The following is a 23,230-nucleotide window of genomic DNA, read 5'->3' as shown; positions in this document are numbered from 1 at the left end:
ATCTGCATTATTGAGGAATATCTACCAGGTGGTTATTTCTCCCTGAAAAAGCTTGAGAAGCATTGAGAAGAGGATGGGATGACACTGCCTATTATCTCAATTAAGGCTATGTTAGAGGGGTTCCCATGGCTATCTCACAATTCTCATCTATGTCAGCTGAGAGAGGAATCAAAGGAAAGAGCTCAGAACTCATGCTTAAGATGGATCTCCCTGATGTGCTATAATGGCTTCTCAACTACCTTGCTCTGCTCTGAGGTCTCACATTAGGATAGGGTTGTGTTGCTTATTTGATGTTCATTCCTACTTCCAGTGGGTGATGCTCCAGAAGAGGTTGCCTCGTTTAACATCAAGTTCATCTGATGGATCGACTCATAGGTGAAATCTAAAACAAAGAAGATGGGGAGGAATTCCAGGCTCACCTGCAGTAGGACTAGACATCTGTGGCCTTTCAATGTACTTTGGGGAAATTGACAACATTCTATTAAGGATGAGTTTTGCAGCATTCACCAATTTTCTCTTTCCTTCTCAACCTTGTTATCACTTGTATATCCCAAGAAAGTGTTCAGATTCATGTAATATAATGCATCTCTCTGTGCTTTTCTCTCCTTTGGCTGTGAAAAAGGCCTCCGTCTTTTCAAAATTATTTTTTTCTTCATTTTTAGTTTTTCTCATCTTTCTACTTTTCTGCCCCAATTCTTTTAATATCTACTAGGTTATTAAGATCAGTAGAAGAGAAAATAGTCCTTCACATGTTAATCATAACCATTTGTCTTATGTTGGCATACCTGGGACTAGGAATCTAGGCAAGTATTGTATTTGGAAGGTGACCACAGAAAGTAAGTAGAGAAAAGTGGAATGGAAAGGGCCAACACAGGGCCACAAATATGGATGAGTGGGGTTAAGTCCTGTCATGACTTCAGGGAGTGTGCAATACATTCTTGCAAGTTGTTCACAGAACCCAACTCAAAGGGCAAGGAAGCTAGGTCATTTTTCCACCGTCCTATGAATGGGCTGTAGGCTGCTCTCAGGGGTATGAATTCCTCAGCACCACTGGTCTCCCCTGCAGGTGGCTAACCCCACACCCCATCCAGAGAAGACACAGGCAGAGTGGCAGAGTGTTTGCAAGATTTGCTGTTGTGCAATGATACCTTGAATACCTAGAGACTATGGATGGGGTACTGAGAACATCTACATTTCTGGACTTAAATAAACATTTTTAAAAGTTTTAAAATTTCCAGCTAGCTACCATAGTGTGTAATATTATTTTCAGGTGTACAATATAGTGATTAAAAACTTTTACACAATACCCAGTGTGCATCACAAGTGTGCTCCTTACTCCTCATCCCATATGTAACCCATTCCCCCAACCACTTCCCTTCTGATAACAATCGGTTTGTTCTCTATAGTTAAGAGTCCACTTCCTGGTTTGCCTCTCTCCCTCTTTTTTTCCTATGATTGTTTTGTTTCTTAAATTCCACATATGCGTGAAATCATATGGTATCTGTCTTTCTCTGACTGACTTATTTTCTTTGCATGATACTCTCTAGCTCCATCCATGTTGTTGTAAATGGCAAGATTTCAATCTTCTTTATGGCTGAGTACTTCTTTATCCGTGAATCAATTTTATGGACACTTGAGCTGTTTCCATAATTTGGCTATTGTAAATGTTACTGCTATAAATTTTGAAGTGCACAGATTCCTTTCAATTACTGTTTTTGTATTCTTTAGATGAAAACCTAGAAGTGCAATTGCTGGATTATAGGGTAGTTCTATTTTTAACTTTTTGAGAACCTCCATACTGTTTTCCAGAGTGGCTGCACCAGTTTGCATTCTGACCAACAGTGCAAGAGGGTTCCCCTTTCTCTACATCCTCACCAAAACCTTTTGATTCTTGTGTTATTTATTTTAGCCATTCTGATAGGTTTGAGGTGATATCTAATTACAGTTTTGATTTGCATTTCCCTGATGATGAATGATGTTGAAATTTTCATGCCTCTGTTGACCATCTGTATGTCTTCTTTGGAAAAAATGTCTATTCACATATTATGCCCATTTTATACGATTATTTGTTTTTTGGGGTGCTGAGATTTATAACTATTTTATATATTTTGGATATTATCAGATCCATTTGTAAATATCTTCCCCCATTCTATAGGCTGCTTTCTAGTTTTCTTGTTTCCTTTTCTGTACAGAAACTTGTATTTTGATGTAGTCCTAGTAGTTTATTTTTGCTCTGGTTTTTCTTACCTCAGGAGATATCTAGTAAGAAGTTGCTATGGCCAATATCAAAGAGGTTACTACATGTGTTTTTCTAGGATTTTAATATTTTCCTATCTCACATATAGGTCTTTAAATCCATTTTAAATTTATTTTTGTGTATGGTATAAGAAAGTGGTCCACATTCATTCTTTTGCATGTTGCTGTCCAGTTTCCCCAACACCATTTGTTGAAGGTACATTTCCCCCCCCCCACTGGATATTCTTTGCTGCTTGGTTAAAGATTAATTGACCATACAGTTTTGGGTTCCCTTCTGGCTTTTATATTCTGTTCCATTGTCTATTTTTGATCCAAGGCCATGCTGTTTTGCTTACTACAGCTTTATAGTATAAATTGAAGTCTGGAATTGTGACGCCTCCAGCTTTCCTTTTGTTTCTCAAGATTACTTTGGCTATTTGGGGTCTTTTGTGGTTCCATACAAATTTTAGGATTGTTTGTTCTAGGTCTGTGAAAAATGCTGGTGGTATTTTGATAGCGATTGTCTTAAATGTGTGGATTGTTTTGGGTAGTATGGACAGTTTAACCATATTTGTTCTTCTAATCCATGAGCATGGAACATCTCCATTTCTTTGTGTCAGCTTCAATTTCTTTCATTAGTGTTTTATACTTTCAGAATACAGGCCTTTCATCTCTTTGGTTAGGTTTATTCCTAGGTATCTTATGGTTTTTGGTAAAGCTGTATATGGGATAGATTCCTTGATTTCTCTTTAAGCTGCTTAATTATTGATATATAGATGTGCAACAGATTTCTATACGTTGATTTGTATCCTGTGAATTTACTGAATTTATGTATCAGTTCTAGCAGCTTTCCGTGGATTCTTTAAGGTTTTCCATATACAGTATCATGTCATCTGCAAATAGTGAAAGTTTTACTTCTTCCTTACCAAAGTGGATGCCTTTTATTTCTTTTAGTTGTCTGGTTTTTGTGACTAGGACTTCCAGTACTATGTTGAGTAATTATGGAGATTGTGGATATCCCTGTTTTCTTTGTGGCAATAGAAGAAAGGCTCTTAGTTTTTCCCCAGTGAGGATGATAGTGGCTGTGGGTTTTCAAAGATGGACTTTGGTTTATTTTATTTTATTTTTATTTTTATTTTTATTTTTTTCCTTTTTTTAATATATGAAATTTATTGTCAAATTGGTTTCCATACAACACCCAGTGCTCATTACAAAAGATGCCCTCCTCAACCCATCACCCACCCTCCCATCACTCCAACCCCCGTCAACCCTCAGTTTGTTCCCAGTTTTTAAGACTCTCTTATCCTTTGGCTCTCTCCCACTCTAACCTCTTCTTTTTTCCCTTCCCCTCCCCCATGGGTTCCTGTTAAGTTTCTCAGGATCCACATAAGAGTGAAACCATATGGTATCTGTTTTTCTCTGTATGGCTTATTTCACTTAGCATAACACTCTCCAGTTCCATCCACGTTGCTACAAAGGGCCATATTTCATTCCTTCTCATTGCCACGTAGTACTCCATTGTGTATATAAACCACAATTTCTTTATCCATTCATCACTTGATGGACATTTAGACTCTTTCCATAATTTGGCTATTGTTGAGAGTGCCGCTATAAACATCGGGGTACAAGTGCCCCTATGCATCAGTACTCCTGTATCCCTTGGGTAAATTCCTAGCAGTGCTACTGCTGGGTCATAGGGTAGGTCTATTTTTAATCTTTTGAGGAACCTCCACACTGTTTTCCAGAGCGGCTGCACCAGTTTGCACTCCCACCAGCAGTGCAAGAGGGTTCCCGTTTCTCCACATCCTCTCCAGCATCTATAGTCTCCTGATTTGTTCATTTTGGCCACTCTGACTGGCGTGAGGTGATATCTGAGTGTGGTTTTGATTTGTATTTCCCTGATGAGGTGCGATGTTGAGCACCTTTTCATGTGCTTGTTGGCCATCCGGATGTCTTCTTTAGAGAAGTGTCTATTCATGTTTTCTGCCCATTTCGTCACTGGGTTATTTGTTTTTTGGGTGGGGAGTTTGGTGAGCTCTTTATAGATTTTGGATACTAGCCCTTTGTCCGATATGTCATTTGCAAATATCTTTTCCCATTCCGTTGTTTGCCTTTTAGTTTTGTTGATTGTTTCCTTTGCTGTGCAGAAAGCTTTCACTTTTTGCAGATGACATGATATTATACATGGAAAATCTGATAGACTCCACCAAAAGTCTGCTAGAACTGATAAATGAATTCAGCAAAGTTGCAGGATACAAAATTAATGTACAGAAATCAGTTGCATTCTTATACACTAATAATGAAGCAAAAGAAAGACAAATAAAGCAACTGATCCCATTCACAATTGCACCAAGAAGCATAAAATACCTAGGAATAAACCTAACCAAAGATGTAAAAGATTTGTATGCTGAAAACTATAGAAAGCTTATGAAGTAAATTGAAGAAGATATAAAGAAATGGAAAAATATTCCGTTCTCATGGGTTGGAAGAATAAATTTGTCAAAAGGTCAATACTACTCAAAGCTATCTAAACATTCAATACAACCCAAATCAAAATTGCACCAGCATTCTTCTCGAAGCTAAAACAAGCAATCCTAAAATTCATATGGAACCACAAAAGGGCCCGAATAGTCAAAGCAATTTTGAAGAAGACCAAAGCGGGAGGCATCACAATCCCAGACTTTAACCTCTACTACAAAGCTGTAATCATCAAGAGAGCATGGTATTGACACAAAAACAGACACATAGACCAATGGAATAGGATAGAAACCCCAGAACTAGACCCACAAACGTATGGCCAACTCATCTTTGACAAAGCATGAAAGAACGTCCAGTGGAAAAAAGACAGTCTCTTTAACAAATGGTGCTGGGGGAACTGGACAGCAACACGCAGAAGGATGAAACTAGACCACTTTCTTACACCATTCACAAAAATAAACTCAAAATGGATAAAGGACCTGAATGTGAGACAGGAAACCATCAAAACCCTAGAGGAGAATACAGGAAAAGACCTCTCTGACCTCACCGCAGCAATTTCTTACTTGACACATCCCAAAAGGCAAAGGAATTAAAAGCAAAAATGAACTATTGGGACCTCATGAAGATAAAAAGCTTCTGCAGAGCAGAGGAAACAATCAACAAAACTAAAAGGCAACCAACAGATTGGGAAAAGATGTATGCAAATGACATATCGGACAAAGGGGTAGTATCCAAAATCTATAAAGAGCTCACCAAACTCCCCACCCAAAAAACAAATAACCCAGTGAAGAAATGGGCAGAAAACATGAATAGACATTTCTCTAAAGAAGACATCCGGATGGCCAATAGGCACATGAAAAGATGCTCAACATCACACCTCATCAGGGAAATACAAATCAAAACCACACTCAGATATCACCTCACGCCAGTCAGAGTGGCCAAAATGAACAAATCAGGAGACTATAGATGCTGGAGAGGATGTGGAGAAACGGGAACCCTCTTGCACTGCTGGTGGGAGTGCAAACTGGTGCAGCCGCTCTGGAAAACAGTGTGGAGGTTCCTCAAAAGATTAAAAATAGACCTACCCTATGACCCAGCAGTAGCACTGCTAGGAATTTACCCAAGGGATACAGGAGTACTGATGCATAGGGGCACTTGTACCCCGATGTTTATAGCGGCACTCTCAACAATAGCCAAATTATGGAAAGAGTCTAAATGTCCATCAAGTGATGAATGGATAAAGAAATTGTGGTTTATATACACAATGGAGTACTACGTGGCAATGAGAAGGAATGAAATATGGCCCTTTGTAGCAACGTGGATGGAACTGGAGAGTGTTATGCTAAGTGAAATAAGCCATACAGAGAAAAACAGATACCATATGGTTTCACTCTTATGTGGATCCTGAGAAACTTAACAGGAACCCATGGGGGAGGGGAAGGGAAAAAAAGAAGAGGTTAGAGTGGGAGAGAGCCAAAGCATAAGAGACTTAAAAACTGAGAACAGGGGCCCCTGGGTGGCGCAGTCGGTTAAGCGTCCGACTTCAGCCAGGTCACGATCTCGCGGTCCGTGAGTTCGAGCCCCACGTCAGGCTCTGGGCTGATGGCTCGGAGCCTGGAGCCTGTTTCCGATTCTGTGTCTCCCTCTCTCTCTGCCCCTCCCCCGTTCATGCTCTGTCTCTCTCTGTCCCAAAAATAAAAAAATAAAAAACGTTGAAAAAAAATTAAAAAAAAAAAAACTGAGAACAAACTGAGGGTTGATGGGGGGTGGGAGGGAGGGGAGGGTGGGTGATGGATATTGAGGAGGGCATCTTTTGGGATGAGCACTGGGTGTTATGGAAACCAATTTGACACTAAATTTCATATATTAAAAAAATTAAACTAAATTAAATAAAAAATGAAAGCTTAACTTCATCTTTGCCAATTTTGATGTCTTTGATTTCCTTTTGTTGTCTGATTACTGATGCTAGAACTTCCAACAGTATGTTAAACAACAGTGGTGATAGTGGACATCCCTGTCGTGTTCCTGATCTCAGGGAGAAAGATCTCAGTTTTTCCCCTTTGAGGATGATGTTAGCTGTGGGCTTTTCATAAATGACCTTTATAATGTTTAAGTATGTTCCGTCTATCCCAACGTTCTCAAGGGTTTTTTATTAAGAAAGGATGCTGAATTTCGTCAAATGCTTTTTCTGCAATGATTGACATGATCATATGGTTCTTCTCTTTTATTAATGTGATGTATCACGTTGATTGATTTGCAAATGTGGAACCAGCCCTGCATCCCAGGAATGAATCCCACTTGATCATGGTGAATAATTCTGTTTATATGCTGTTGAGTTCGATTTGCTAGTATCTTATTGAGAATTTTTGCATCCATATTCATCAGGGATATTGGCCTGTAGTTCTCTTTTTTTACTGGGTCTCTGTCTGGTTTAGGAATCAAAGTAATACTGGCTTCATAGAGTGAGTCTGGAAGTTTTCCCTCCCTTTCTATTTTTTTGGAATAGCTTGAGATGGGTAGGTATTATCTCTGCTTTAAATGTCTGGTAGAATTCCCCAGGGAAGCCATCTAGTTCTGGACTCTTATTTTTTGGGAGATTTTTGATGACTGATTCAATTTCTTCGCTGGTTATGGGTCTGTTCAAGCTTTCTATTTCCTCCTGATTGAGTTTTGGAAATGTGTGGGTGTTTAGGAATTTGTCCATTTCTTCCAGGTTGTCCAGTTTGTTGGCATATAATTTTTCATAGTATTCCTTGATAATTGCTTGTATTTCTGAGGGATTGGTTGTAATAATTCCATTTTCATTCATGATTTTATCTGTTAGGGTCCTCTCCCTCTTCTTTTTGAGTAGCCTGGCTAGAGGTTTATCAATTTTGTTTATTTTTTCAAAAAACCAACTCTTGGTTTCGTTGATCTGCTCTACAGGTTTTTTTTTAGATTCTATATTGTTTATTTCTGCTTTGATCTTTATTATTTCTCTTCTTCTGCTGGGTTTGGGGTGTCTTTGCTGCTCTGCTTCTATTTCCTTTAGGTGTGCTGTTAGATTTTGTATTTGGGATTTTTCTTGTTTCTTGAGATAGGCCTGGATTGCAATGTATTTTCCTCTCAGGACTGCCTTCGCTGCATCCCAAAGTGTTTGGAATGTTGTATTTTCATTTTCGTTTGTTTCCATATATTTTTTAATTTCTTCTCTAATTGCCTGGTTGACCCACTCATTCGTTAGTAGGGTGTCCTTTAACCTCCATGCTTTTGGAGGTTTTCCAGACTTTTTCCTGTGGTTGATTTCAAGCTTCATAGCATTGTGGTCTGAAAGTGTGCCTGGTATGATTTCAATTCTTGTATACTTATGAAGGGCTGTTTTGTGACCCAGTATGTGATCTATCTTGGAGAATGTTCCATGTGCATTCGAGAGGAAAGTATATTCTGTTGCTTTGGGATGCAGAGTTCTAAATACATCTCTCAAGTCCATCTGATCCAATATATCATTCTGGGCCCTTGTTTCTTTATTGGCCGTGTGTCCAGATGATCTATCCATTTCTGTAAGTGGTGTGTTAAAGTCCCCTGCATTTACCACATTCTTATCAATAAGGTTGCTTATGTTTGTCAGTAATTGTTTTATATATTTGGGGGCTCCCGTATTTGTCGCATAGACATTGGTAATTGTTAGCTCTTCCTGATGGATAGACCCTGTAATTATTATATAGTTCCCTTCTTCATCTCTTGTTACAGCCTTTAATTTAAAGTCTAGAGTGTCTGATATAAGTATGGCTACTCCAGCTCTCTTTTGACTTCCAGTAGCGTGATAAATAATTCTACATCCCCTCACTCTCAATCTGAAGATGTACTCAAGTCTAAAATGAGTCTCTTGTAGACAGCAAATAGATGGGTCTTGTTATTTTATCCATTCTGATACCCTATGTCTTTTGGTTGGCGCATTTAATCCATTTACATTCAGTGTTATTATAGAAAGATATGGATTTAGGGGCGCCTGGGTGGCGCAGTCGGTTAAGCGTCCGACTTCAGCCAGGTCACGATCTCGCGGTCCGTGAGTTCGAGCCCCGCGTCAGGCTCTGGGCTGATGGCTCGGAGCCTGGAGCCTGTTTCCGATTCTGTGTCTCCCTCTCTCTCTGCCCCTCCCCCGTTCATGCTCTGTCTCTCTCTGTCCCAAAAATAAATAAACGTTGAAAAAAAAATTTAAAAAAAAAAAAAAAAAGATATGGATTTAGAGTCATTGTGATGTCCGTAGGTTTCATGCTTGTAGTGCTGTCTCTGGTACTTTGTCTCACAGGATCCCCCTTCGGATCTCTTGTAGGGCTGTTTTAGTGGTGACAAATTCCTTCAGTTTTTGTTTGTTTGGGAAGACCTTTATCTCTCCTTCTATTCTAAATGACAGATTTGCTGTATAGAGGATTCTCAGCTGCATATTTTTTCTGTTCATCATATTGAAGATTTCCTGCCATTCCTTTCTGGCCTGCCAAGTTTCAGTAGAGAGATTGGTCACAAGTCTTATAGGTCTCCCTTTATATGTTAGAGCACGTTTATCCCTAGCTGCTTTCATAATTTTCTCTTTATCCTTGTATTTTGCCAGTTTCACTATGATATGTCGTGCAGAAGATAAAGTTACGTCTGAAGGGAGTTCTCTGTGCCTCTTGGATTTCAATGCCTTTTTCCTTCCCCAGATCAGGGAAGTTCTCACCTATTATTTCTTCAAGTATACCTTCAGCACCTTTCCTTCTCTCTTCCTCCTTGGAATACCAATTATGCGTAGATTATTTCTCTTTAGTGCATCACTTAGTTCTCTAATTTTCCCCTCATACTCCTGGATTTTTTTTATCTCTCTTTTTCTCAGCTTCCTCTGTTTCCATAATTTTATCTTCTAGTTCACCTAATCTCTCCTCTGCTTCTTCAATCCAAGCTGTGGTCGCCTCCATTGTATTTTGCACCTCATTTATAGCATTTTTTAGCTCATCCTGACTGTTTCTTAGTCCACAGTCAGAGTGGTGTGTAACTTATCTTCCCCTCTTCCAGGGGCAGGACCCACTGTGGAGTGGTGTGACCCCTGTCTGGGCTCCTTGCACACTGCCAGGCTTGTGGTGCTGCTTCAATGGGATCTGGTATATTAGCGGGGGTGGGTCTGCAAGTTGCACAGAGGCTGGAGGGGCAGGCTTAGCTTGCTTTGCTGTGGGCAGTCCCCCTGTGGGAGGGGCTTTGCAGCACCGGGAGGGAGGCAGACCCATTGGAGGGATGGATCCACAGAAGCACAGCGTTGGGCCTTTGCCCGGTGCAAACAAGTTAGATGGTGATGGGAACTGGTTCCCTTTGGAATTTCAGTGGGGATGGGAGAGGGATAGGGTGCCTGCCAGTGCCTTTGTCCCCCAGGGAGCTGAGCTCTGTCTTCTGGGGCTCAACAACTCTCCCTCCCAGTGTCCTCTGGCCCTCATCACTCTGAGAGAGCAGAGCTGTTGACTTTTAACATTCTAGATGTTATGTCCTGCTGGCTGTCAGAACTCATGGAGTCTGGCCTCTCTGCTTTTGCAAGCCAGATGTCTGGGGGCTCTGCCTTGCCAGGAAGGCTGCCTCTCTGCCCCGGCTCCCTCCTACCAGTCCGTGTAGCGTGCACCGCCTCTCTGCGCTTCCTACCCTCTTCTGTGGGCATCTTGTCTACACTTGGCTCCAGAGAATCTGTTCTGCTAGTCTTCTGGTGGTTTTCTGGGTTATTTAGGCAGGTGTGGGTGGAATCTGAGTGATCAGCAGGACACGGTGAGCCCAGCATCCTCCACGCCACCATATTCCTAGAGTCCAAAGATGGCCTTTGTTATGTTGAGGTATGTTCCCTATAAACCTACTTCGTTTTTTATCATGAATGGGTGTGGTATTTTGTCAAATTCTTTCCCTGGATTTTTTGAAATGGGCATATTGTTTTTATTAATGTGATGTATCACATTGATTTGCAAAAATGAACCATCCTTGCAACACAGGAATAAATCCAACCTCATTGTAGTGAATTATTTTTTTAATGTATTGTTAGATTTGGTTTGCTAGTATTTTATTGATAAATTTTCAGTTTGCTACTATTTTATGAGATATTGGCCCATAGTTCTCTTTTTTAGTGGATCTTTATCTGTTTTTGGTATCAGAGTAATTCTGGCCTTGTAGAATTAATTTGGAAGTTTTACTTCCTTTTTGATTTTTTGGAATAGTTTGAGAAGAAAGTATAAACTCTTCTTTAAAGGTTTCGTAGAATTCATCTGTGAGGCCATCTGATACTAAACGTTTTCTTTTTGGAAATTTTTAGATTACTTATTCAATTTCTTTGCTGGTTATCAGTTGTTCAAGTTTTCTATTTTTTCCTGTTTCAATTTGGGTAGTTTATATGTTTCTAGGGATCCATTTATTTCAGGTTGTCCAATTTGCTTACATATAGTTTTTCACGATATTCTCTTATAATTGTATTTCTATGTTTTGGTTGTTATTTCTCTTCTCTCATTTATGATTTTGTTCAGGTCTTTCCTCTTTTCCTTCTTTTCTCTTTTTTTTCTAAGATACAATTTTTATTTATAACATTTCAATTAAACAAGTATGTCATAACCTTAAAATAGTTTTGTAACAGTGTTTATCTTTAAAGATTAAATTAATTTCAAAAAATCATTTTTATTTCTTCTATGTTATTTTGCACATGGCTTTTGAATCATGTATAGAAGTTTTTTGTTCCAGTGACATAAAATGGTAATTGGTTAGATTATTCCTTTTTTTAAATACAATTTATTGTCAATTGGTTTCCATACAACACCCAGTGCTCATCCCAACAAGTGCCCTCCTCCCTGCCCACCACCCATTTTTGCCTCTCCAAAACCCCCCATCTACCCTTAGTTTGTTCTCAGTCCTTAAGAGTCTCTAATGGTTTGCCTCCCTCCCTCTCTGTAACTTTTTTTTTCTCCTTCCCCTCCCCCATGATCTTCTGTTAAGTTTCTCAAGATCCACATATTAGTGAAAACATATGGTATCTGTCTTTCTCTGCCTGGCTTCTTTCACTTGGTATAATCCCCTCCAGTTCCATCCACGTTGCTACGAATGGCCAAATTTCATTCTTTCTCATTGTCAAGTAGTACTTCACTGTACCACATCTTCTTTATCTACTCATCAGTTGATGGACATTTAGGCTCTTTCCATAATTTGGCTATTGTTGAAAGTGTTGATATAAATTTGGGGTACAAGTCCCCCTATGCATCAGCATTCCTATATCCACTGGGTAGATTCCCAGCAATAGCATTTTCCATTTCTTTGTATCTTCATAGGGCAATTTTATTTTTAATTTTTGGAGGAACCTCCACACTGTTTTCCAGAGAAGCTGCACCAGTTTGCATTCCCACCAACAGTGCAAGAGGGTTCCTGTTTCTCCACATCCTCGCCAGCATTTATAGTCTCCTGATTTGTTCATTTTGGCCACTCTGACTGGCGTGAGGTGGTATTTCAGTGTGGTTTTGATTTGTATTTCCCTGATGAGGAGCAACGTTGAGCATCATTATATGTGTCTGTTGGCCATCTGGATGTCTTCTTTGGAAAAGTGTCTATTCACGTTTTCTGCCCATTTCTTCACTGGACTATTTGTTTTTCAGGGGTGGAGTTTGGTGAGTTCTTTATAGATTTTGGATACTAGCCCTTTGTACAATATGTCATTTGGAAATAACTTTTCCCATTCCGTTGGTTGCCTTTTAGTTTTGTTGATTGTTTCCTTTCCTGTGCAGAAGCTTTTTATCTTCATGAGGTCCAAATAGTTCATTTTTGCTTTTAATTCCCTTGCCTTTGGGGATGTGTCAAGTAAGAAATTGCTGCGGTGAGGTCAGAGAGGTTTTTCCAGGTTTCTCCTCTAGGGTTTTGATGGTTTCCTGTCTCACATTCAGGTCCTTCATCCATTTTGAGTTTATTTTTGTGAATGGTGTAAGAAAGTGGTCTAGTTTCATCCTTCTGCATGTTGCTGTCCAGTTCTCCCAGCACCATTTGTGAAAGAGACTTTTTTCCATCGGATATTCTTTCCTGCTTTGTCAAAGATTAGTTGGCCATACTTTTGTGGGCGCAATTCTGGAGTCTCTATTCCATTGGTCTATGTGTCTGTTTTTGTGCCAATACCATGCTGTCTTGATGATTACAGCTTTGTAGTAGAGGGTAAAGTCTGGGACTGTGATGCCTCCTGCTTTGGTCTTCCTCAAAATTACTTTGGCTATTTGGGGTCTTTGTGGTTCCATATAGATTTTAGGATTGCTTGTTCTAGCTTCGAGAAGAATGCTGGCGCAATTCTGATTGGGATTGCATTGAATGTGTAGATAGCTTTGGGTAGCATTGATATTTTAATAATATTTATTCTTCCAATCCATGAGCATGGAATGTTTTTCCATTTCTTTATATCTTCTTCAATTTTCTTCATAAGCTTTCTATAGTTTTCAGCATACAGATCTTTTACATCTTTGGTTAGGTTTATTCCTAGGTATTTTATGCTTCTTGGTGCAATTGTGAATGGGATCAGTTTCTTTATTTCTGTTTCTATTGCTTCATTATTGGTGTATAAGAATGCAACTGATTTCTGTACATTAATTTTGTATCCTGCGACTGCTGAATTCATGTAGCAGTTCTAGCAGACTTTTGGTGGAGTCTGTCGGGTTTTCCATGTAGAGTATCATGTCATCTGCAAAAAGTGAAACTTTGACTTCATCTTTGCCAATTTTGATGCCTTTGATTTCATTTTGTTGTCTTATTTCTGATGCTAGAACTTCCAACACTATGTTAAACAACAGTGGCAAGAGTGGACATCCCTGTCGTGCTCCATGTCTCAGGGGGAAAGCTCTCAGTTTTTCCCCATTGAGGATGATATTAGCTGTGGGCTTTTCATAAATGGCTTCTATGAGGTTTCTGTATGTTCCAACTTTCTCAAGGGATTTTATTAAGAAAGGATGCTGTATTTTGTCAAATGCTTTTGCTGCATCTAGTGACAGTATTATATGGTTCTTATCCTATCTTTTATTAATGTGATGTATCACAGTGATTGATTTGTGAATGTTGAACTATCCCTGCAGCCAAGGAGTGAATCCCACTTGATCATGGTGAATAATTCTTTTTATATGCTGTTGAATTTATATATGTTGAATTTATATGCTTTTTATATGTTGTTGAATTCGCTAGTATCTTATTGAGAATTTTTGCTTCCATATTCATCAGGGATATTGGCCTGTAGTTCTCTTTTTTGCTGGGCCTTTGTCTGGTTTGGGAATCAAAGTAATGCTGGCTTCATAAAATGAGTCTGGAAGTTTTCCTTCCCTTTCTATTTTTTAGAACAGCTTGAGAAGGATAGGTATTAACTCTGCTTTAAATGTCTGGTAGAATTCCCCAGGGACGACATCTGGTCCAGGACTCTTATTTGTTGGGAGATTTTTGATAACTGATTCAATTTCTTCACTAGTTATGGGTCTGTTAAAATTTTCTATTTCTTCCTGTTTGAGTTTTGGTAGTGTGTGGGTGTTTAGGAATCTGTCCATTTCTTGCAGGTTGTTCACTTTGTTGGCATATAATTTCTCACAGTATTCCCTGATAATTGCTTGTATTTCTCAGGGATTGGTTGTGATAAATCCATTTTTATCCATGATTTTATCTATTTGGGTCCTCTCTCTTTTCTTTTGGAGAAGACTGACCAGAGGTGTATCAATTTTGTTTATTTTTTTACTTAAAAAATTTTTAATGTCTATTTATTTTTGAGAGAGAGAGAGAGAGAGAGAACACAAGCAGGGGAGGGGCAGAAAGAGAGGGAGACACAGAAACTGAAGCAGGCTCCAGGCTCTGAGCTGTCAGCACAGAGCCTGACGCAGGGCTTGAACTCATGAAGTGTCATATCGTGACCTGAGCTGGTCAGAGGCTTAACCGGCTGAGCCACTCAGGTGCCCCAATTTTGTTTAGTTTTTCAAAAAACCAACTCTTGGTTTCATTGGTCTGCTCTACTGGTTTTTGTTTTTGTTTTTGTTTTTTTAAATTGTATGGTGTTTATTTTTGCTCTGATCTTCATTATATGCTTTCTTCTGCTGTGTTTGGGGCGTCTTTGCTGTTCTGCTTCCAGTTCCTTTAGGTGTGCTGTTAGATTTTGTATTTGGGATTTTTCTTGTTTCTTGAGATAGGCCTGGATTGCAATGTATTTTCCTCTCAGGACTGCCTTTGCTGCATCCCAAAGGGTTTGGATTGTTGTATTTTCATTTTCATTTGTTTCCATATATTTTTTAATACTTCCCTAATTGCCTGGTTGACCCATTTGTTTCATCGTAGGGTGTTCTTTAACCTCCATGCTCTTGGAGGTTTTCCAGACTTTTTCCTGTGGTTGATTTCAAGTTTCACAGCATTGTGATCTGAAAGTGTGCATGGTATGATCTCAATTCTTTTATATTTATGGAGGGCTGGTTTGTGACCCATTATGTGACCTATCTTGGAGAATGTCCATGTCCACTCAAGAAGAAGTATATTCTGCGGCTTTGGGATGCAGAGTTCTAAATATATCTGTCAAGTCCATCTGGTCCAATGTATCATTCAGGGCCCTTGTTTCTTTATTGATCCTGTGTCTAGATGATCTATCCATTGTTGTAAGTGGAGTATTAAAGTCCCCTGCAATTACCCCATTCATAACAATAGGGTTGCTGATGTTTGTGATTAATTGTTTTATATATTTGGGGGCTCCCGTATTTGGCACATAGACATTGACAATTTTTTAGCTCTTCCTGATGGATAGACTCTGTAATTATTATATAATGCCCTTCTTCATCTCTTGTTACAGCCTTTAATTTAAAGTCTAGTTTGTCTGATACAAGTATGGCTACCCCAGCTTTCTTTTGAATTCCAGTGGCATGATAGTTCTCCATCCCCTCACTTTCAATCTGAAGGTGTCCTCAGGTATAAAATGAGTCTCTCATAGACAGCAAATAAACGGGGTCTTTTTTTAAAACCTATTGTGATACCCTATGTCTTCTGCTTGGAGCACTTAGTTCATTTACATTCAGTGTTATTATTAAAAGATATGGGTTTAGAGTCATTGTGTTATCTGTGGGTTTCATGCTTATAGTGATGTCTCTGGTATTTTGTTCTCCTTGCAATATTCACTCACAGTATCCCCCTTAGGACCTCTTATAGGGCTGGTTTAGTGGTCTTGAATTCCTTCAGTTTTTGTTTGTTTGGGAACACCTGCATCTCTCCTTCTATTCTGAGTGACAAGCTTGCTGGATAAAGGATTATTGGATGCATTTTTTTTCCTGTTCATTACATTGAAGATTTCCTACCATTCCTTTTTGGCCTGCCAAATTTCAGTAGATAGATCCGCTACTACCCTTATGTGTCTACCTTTGTATGTTAAGGCCCGTTTATTCCTAGCTGCTTTCAGAATTCTCTTTATTCTTGTATTTTGCCAGTTTCACCATGATATGTTGTGCAGATGATCGATTCAAGTTATATCTGAAGGGAGTTCTCTGTGCCTGTTGGACTTGAATGTCTGTTTCTTTGCCCAGATTGGGGAAGTTCTCAGCTATGATTTGTTCAAGTGCACCTTCAGCCCCTTTCTCTCTCTCTTCTTCTTCTGTAATTCCTATGATACAGATATTGTTCCCTTTGTTTGCATCACTTAGTTCTCTAATTCTCCCCTCATACGCCTGAATTTTTTTATCTCTCTTTTTCTCAGCTTCCTCTTTTTCCATAATTTTGTCTTGTAACTCACCTATTCTCCCCTCTGCCTGTTCAATCCGTGCTGTTGCTCCCTTCACTCTATTTTGTACCTCATTTATAGCTTTTTAAAATTAATGATGACTATTGTTTAGTCCCTTCTTGTCTGTAGCAATAGTTCTCTGCTCTCCTCTATGCTTTTTTCAAACCCAGCAATTAATTTTATGGCTATTACTCTAAATTCGTGTTCAGTTACATTGCTTAAATCAGTTTTGATCAATTAATTCGCTTCCTGGAATTTTTTTTTGAGAATTATTCCATTTCATAATTTTCTAGTTTTCTGTCCCTTATGAGTTTTAAAACTTGTTGTGTGCTCTGCCCCTTTGAGCACTGCTATATTAAAGGGGTGTCATATACTGACCAGGGCCTGGCCCTTCAAGAGTTTCTTTTGGAGAGTGTTATTTGTTCTCTGTTGTGATTTTGGTTATTTTATTTCCCTACTCGTAGTGATATTTTAGACCCACCACCAGGTGTGCTTTGATTTGTTCCTTGGAGTAGCTCTGTAAAGTAAAACAAGCAGACAAAAACACACAAGCACCCAAAGAAAACAAAAAAAAATTAAGAAAAGCAAAAAACTATGACTCACTCATATGAGGACTTTAAGAGACAAAACAGATAAACATAAGGGAAGGGAAACAAAAATAATATGAAAACAGAGAGGGGGACAAAACAGAAAAGACTCATAAATATGGAGAACAAACTGAGGGTTGCTGGAGGGGTTGTGGGAGGGGGGATGTGCTAAATGGGTAAGGGGCATTAAGGAATCTACTCCTGAAATCATTGTTTCACTATATGCTAATTTGGATGTAAATTTTAAAAAATAAAAAATAAAATTAAAAAAAAGAAAAGCTAAAAACTAAAAACAAAAAACACTGACTACAGGTAAAGAACAGGGTGGAGGTGGTGCTGATGGAAGAGTACATACAAAGAGAGGAATGACAGGAACGTGGAAGAAGAAAAAATAAACATTGACTAGGCAGAGAGACTAAAAGGCTTAATCCAGAGAGAGAAGAGAGAGAGAGAGAAAAGAAAATAAAGAAGGAGGCATGGATAAGGAAAAGAAAATAAAGTTACCCAAAACTATACGGCTTGATTATTCCAGAAAGAGGAAGGAAAGTAAAGAAGGAGGTGTAGAACATGTATGAAGAGAATGGATTCAATATGTCTGTTTAAACAAACCAATAACCAGAGTAACCCGCCTAGAAGATGGAAAAGATAAGGAGGAGAAATGGGGAGAATATATCTATATATCCAGAATTGACCCAGAGTTAATCCAGGCAATGCTGCAGCGCTGGTCTAGAGGTTAAGCAGGGTCTATTCAGCTCCAGTAGATATGCAGTTACCAGGTGTGGAGGGGTGTGGTTTTGTGTAGTCTCGTCCCACCTTCACTATGGGCCCTGGGACTGATACCAGAGGCCCTGCCTTGGTTGGAGGGGTGGGGAATGGCGATCCCCCAGTCTCTTCTCCATGGACCAGACCCAGACCTGGACTCAGTGGACTCTATTTGAGTCGTCCTCACTGTGCCTCAGGCACAGATGGCATGGTCCTTCTCTGCCAACTCCCCTGACCCTGTGCTTGGCTAGGATTCAAAGTCCTGCTCCATGCACTCTGGCACTGGGGAAGTGCCTCTCAGTGTGGTCCAGTATGTGGTCCTGGCTGGCTTTGTCCATGCTGCTACACTTCAGGGAGGACTGCCTTCTCCTACTGTGGACTGCCCTGCCCACCTCCCCACTGAGCCCTGGGGGTGACAGACGCAGGCAGGCTTTCTCTTTTCCCACAGCACTCCAGAGAGGGGGCCACCTTCTCCTACTGCAGACTGCACCCTTGACCTGGTCACTGAGCCTGGGGGTGTTGGACACAGGCAGGCTTTGTTCTGTTCCTCTGCCTTCCAGGGAAGGGATCACTTTTTTCTACTGCAGACTGCACCCTCAACCAGCCACTGAGCCCCAGGGTGGTGGACGCAGGCAGGCTTTGTTCTGTCCCACAGCACTCCAGGGAGAGGGCCACTTTCTCCTACTGCGGAATGAGCCCTTGGCCCAGCCACTGAGCCTGGAGGTGGTGGAGGCTTTGTACTATCGCCCAGCCCTCCAGGGAGGGGACTGCTTTTTCTCACTGTGGACTGCGCCCCTGACCTAGCACCCAACCCAGGGCAGGCTCCTGTCTTCCCCAGATGCATGAACAGGGAGCCAGCCCCAGTCCAAAGAAAGCCCTGCAGTTAGAGAGAGGATCCCTCTCAGTCCCAGTCTGAGTTCTTTCTCCTGTCCAGATACGGTCCTACACTTCCCAAGCTGCTCTTTCTCTTTCCTTTGTCTCTCCACAGAAGAGGATCCCTCCCCTCCATGCCTATGTGGCCTGTTTTTATCTCCCCCAGTTCGCAATCACCCACCAATCTTTTCTCAAGTTGTCCCATTTTCTTCCTGGTAGATTCAGTCTCTTTTCCTCCCAGACTCTGGGGTTCAAAATCCTTTGGCTTCAGCACTTCTTTGAGAGCAACAATTATCTTTTAAAATGTCCTTATTGAACCTGTTGTGTCTTTCTTAAATTTTCAGATACCTATGTTGCTATACTTGATAGTATCCCACAGTTCTCTTAGGCTGTATTCATTATACTTACTTCCTTTTTTAAATATAATTTATTGTCAAGCTGGCTAACATACAGTGTATACAGTGTGCTCTTGGTTTTGGGGGTAGGTTCCCATGATTCATTGATTACACACAACACCCAGCGCTCATCCCAATTGCCCTCCTCAATGCCCATCACCCATTTCCCCCTCTCCCCCACACTCCTCCCCAATCAACCCTCAGTTTGTTCTATGTATTTAAGAGTCTCTTACTGGTTGCTTCCCTCCCTCTCTGTAACTATTTTTTTCCCTTCCCTTCCTCCATGGTCTTCTCTTAAGTCTCTTAAGTTCCACATATGAGTGAAAACATATATCTGTCTTTCTCTGACTGACTTACTTCACTTAGCATAATACTCTCCAGTTCCATCCACATTGCTGCAAATGGCAAGATTTCATTCTTTCTCATTGCCATATACTTATTTTTTCTTTTGCTCCTTACACCTGATACCCTGAATTGACCTATAATTAACTGTTGACTTTTTTCTTACACTTTTTAATTCCAATTTGTGCTTTATAATTTTTCACAAAACCCTGAACATTTTGAATATTATGTGGTAATCTTATAAATCAGATTTCCCCCTTCTAGAATGTTTTTTTTTGCTTTATATATATAGTTAATTAATTTAGTAATTAATTAATCAATCTTTAGGTTTTAGTTATTTGTTTAGTGAGCTTTATCTATTTTTGTAAAGTCTTTTTTTGTATCTGCTTTTGAGCTTTAGAGAGATGGGAGGGCAGTGACACTAGTAACTACAATTCTTAGAACCTGAAATAGGGAGAACACTTTAGATATTTTATTCAATTTAATGCTCACAACAAATATTTTGTAGTAAATATCATCATTCTGGTTACACATGAGGAAACTGGGGTTCAGATTAGTCCCTTGCCCAAGGTCAAGTCTACATAAGATTCCCACCCAGCTCTGTCTGACTTGAAGGTCAAGTGTCTGTGCTATGCTACCTTTATTTGTGTGAATTTCTTAGTAGAAGAGAATTCAAGTGGGTAGGAGCTGACAGGAGACTAGTAGGAGGTGGTCAGTGTCAGGGACAGATGAACTCTTAGCAGAGTGTTTGTTGAATCCTTGACTTCTTTGAATTCCAGTGTAATTGAGCTCTGAGATCAGAAGAGTCAATATGATCTTTGATGATTGCCTTACCGTTAGGCTGAGGTATTGGGAGGAGGCAGAAAAATGTAGAGGAGTGACACTCTGGAAATCTCTGGAAAATGCCCTTTGCTTACATACAGTATTTAGTGGACATTTTAAAAGTGGGACATAACACAGAACAAAAGCCAATGTTTTCCATTCCCTTTTGGAATGGAAGAAGAGCCAATTAGGCTGACCCGTAGAAAACCTTCCCCAATTTTCCTCTCCTCCTTCTCCTGGGAGAGATTTTGTTTGTTGGTGTAGCTGAGATGAGCAGAGAACTTTGCAGGAAGCTCCCTTCCTTGTGAAGTTTAATTGCCAGACACTAGGGACAGAGATATGACAGAAGATGAATCCCCAAGGATTTGTGAAAATAGAAGCAATTTTCCTTAGTCACAGAAAAGGGGAGAACAATGGATAGCAGTGAGGAGTGAGGGAATAAAACCTATTAGCTTGGCACTCGACCTGGCCCAACAAAGGGTCTCTTGCAAAGGTGAGAGGCTCCTTGCTAGTCCCCATTGTCTCTTCCCACCCTGGTCCAGACCTCTCCCTCCTGCTCCTATGGATGAGGGTTATATGATCTCTCTGTATTATAATTGTTCTGGAAATCTTTTTCTTAACGCCAAAAATTCTGCCAGGGTTTTAGCATGAAGCTTAGTCTTCTATATTTTTTTGTATTCTTTCTTTCAGAACCCATTTTATTCCCATTTTTACCAGTCTTAATGCATTTTTTCAAAACTTTTCCACAGCCCTCTAGAAGGCATCAGGCATTTCCTTCCTGTGGATGGAGAGTGGCCCAAGCACCTCAGTTAACTTCATTTTCTCAGAATAGGAAGAGATTCTAGAGGAGTTCTGACCACACAACTATTTCTTCTGGAAATTTTCTTCTCTACCTTAACTCCCTTCTGCTTCAATTTTAGTTCCACTTCCTTCCAAGGACATGGAGGTCCCCTGGCTTCCAGGGAGAGATCCTGCTGCAGACCCAACTGATTAGGGCAGCCATCCCTTGGTGAAGTCTGTTTTCCAAGGACATAGGACTCCAGACTCCTGATCTGCCCTCCTCACTCCCAGATCCTTCCTGGCGTCATTAATTACATCATTTCAAGGTAAGATTCTTCCTCTATGTGTCTTGTATTTCCTCTTTCTGTTACCAAATGCTTAAAATGTTTGTTCACCCCACCACTGCCTTTGCCATTCACCTGCTTACTACTTCTCTTGAAGTAGAGACCTCTTGTGTAGTTAGAATTTGTTTCTTGATTTTTTTTTTTTTTTGCCTCCTAATTCTTTATTCTGTGGGTAGAACTAGAGATGACCTGAGGGTTGTTTCATCTAACCTGTCGTATTACTGCTTGGGAGACTGTCACCCAGGAGAGGAAGTGAATTCCTCAGGGTCTTCCAACAGGTTTTAGGAAGGGTGGGGACTGTTTTGTCTTTGCAAGTCTGGAGAGGATGTGACAATGGCTCCCTCTAGGGCACTGGGAAAGCTATATTTTCCTGATGACATCTGGCTATTAGATTTGGATGAGAGTGTTGAAGTCGTCTCCTGCTGACCCACCTACAAATGCCTATATTTCTAACTCTTGGGAAAAAGTTTCTGCTTGCTTCTCCTCCACACCTTGTATATATTTTTCTGTTTGGATATTTTCTCCTATACCCCTTCTTCTTGAAGGAACTCAGTGCTCTGCTATTTTTACAAACATGCTTTGGTGTTTTTGCTCCCTGTCCTACCTGCAGTTTCCTTTCATTTCATAGCTGTGTCATGAATCTGACTACTTTCTGATGCAGATCTCCCCAACACAATTCCCAGTGAACCTCTTTATGAGTCTCTTACACACAGCGTAGGGCTTTGACATGTCTGATCTAAGGGGTGCAGGACTGCCTTCTTACTATTAAATATCCCCAACATTGCCCAACTGAAACAATATGTATTATGGCCTCTTGGTAAGACTTTACAGGGAGAAATTTGCATCTCAGTGGAGGAGACTAGGAAGTGTCAGGCCATGACTATTGACTCTGCTCATATTGGAAGCACCTGTTTCTGCCTGAAGGGCCAGGAGCTGCTATGAGAAGACTTTGATGGGGAAGGACTTCAAAGAGAGGCAGAAAGGTTGCAGGCAAAGTGGTCTGCTCCACTTTCCCAACAGGATGAAAAAGTCCGTGATGCTGGGCTCTCACAGCCCCCAGAGTCCCAGAAGTCAGAGAGCTCATTGTGGCATTAATAGGAGAGTTCTGCCCCTATGCCTGGCTTCCCACTTCACTTAGGTGCTCCCTCTGTTTCTGTTCCTCATCCCACTTGTGTTTTTGCTTTCCCCCGATCCTTCCTTCTTAGCATCTGTGTTCTCTCTTTCTCACCAAGTCTATGTTCCCTGCCCTCTATTACATTGTCTCTGTTTTCTTTTTTCTTTTCTTTTTTTTCTTTTTTTTTTTGGTCTCTTCTGGGAGATAACATTTCTGATGGTCTAACATTTTCTGTATTTTTCTCCTGTATCTTGTCTCCTTTAGCTTGACATTTTCTCATTACTCCTTTCATCTCTCCTTTCTTCCTTTGGTCTACTGTTACTGTTGCTCTCCCTCTAACTCCTCATCCTTTCATTCATGACTCACTGCATTCTGTGCTGTCACTCTGTGAGGCATACTGTCATGCCCTAGGACAGGACTCTCAATCTGCTCTAAGTGTATGACTGTAGTGTGTATGGCCAGGTAGCTCTGACAACAGAGATCCCATACAACACCCTAGATGTGACATCAAGAATAGTATACAGTGTTACTTTCTCTGTAAAAAAAGTTAACAACTATGAATTTCTTACTTTTAATTGAAAAATTCCTAGTTGTTTCTTGTACAAGTTTTTAAAATATTATGCTACAAAGCAAGCTTAAAAAGACAAGATATGCCAGATACATTACTTACCTGCTTATATGACAATCTTCGCTTACATTCAAGGAATACACAAAGAAATTCTTGTCAAAAATTGAAATATTGCAGGTCAAACTACAGTCCTTTTTTTGACCCTAAT

The sequence above is a fragment of the Puma concolor genome, chromosome A1, assembly GCF_028749965.1.
Source record: "Puma concolor isolate L17-30 chromosome A1, mPumCon1.1.hap2, whole genome shotgun sequence".
Classification (NCBI taxonomy): domain Eukaryota; kingdom Metazoa; phylum Chordata; class Mammalia; order Carnivora; family Felidae; genus Puma; species Puma concolor.
The sequence above is the reverse complement of the archived record's forward strand: the minus strand, read 5'-3'. Positions refer to the sequence as shown.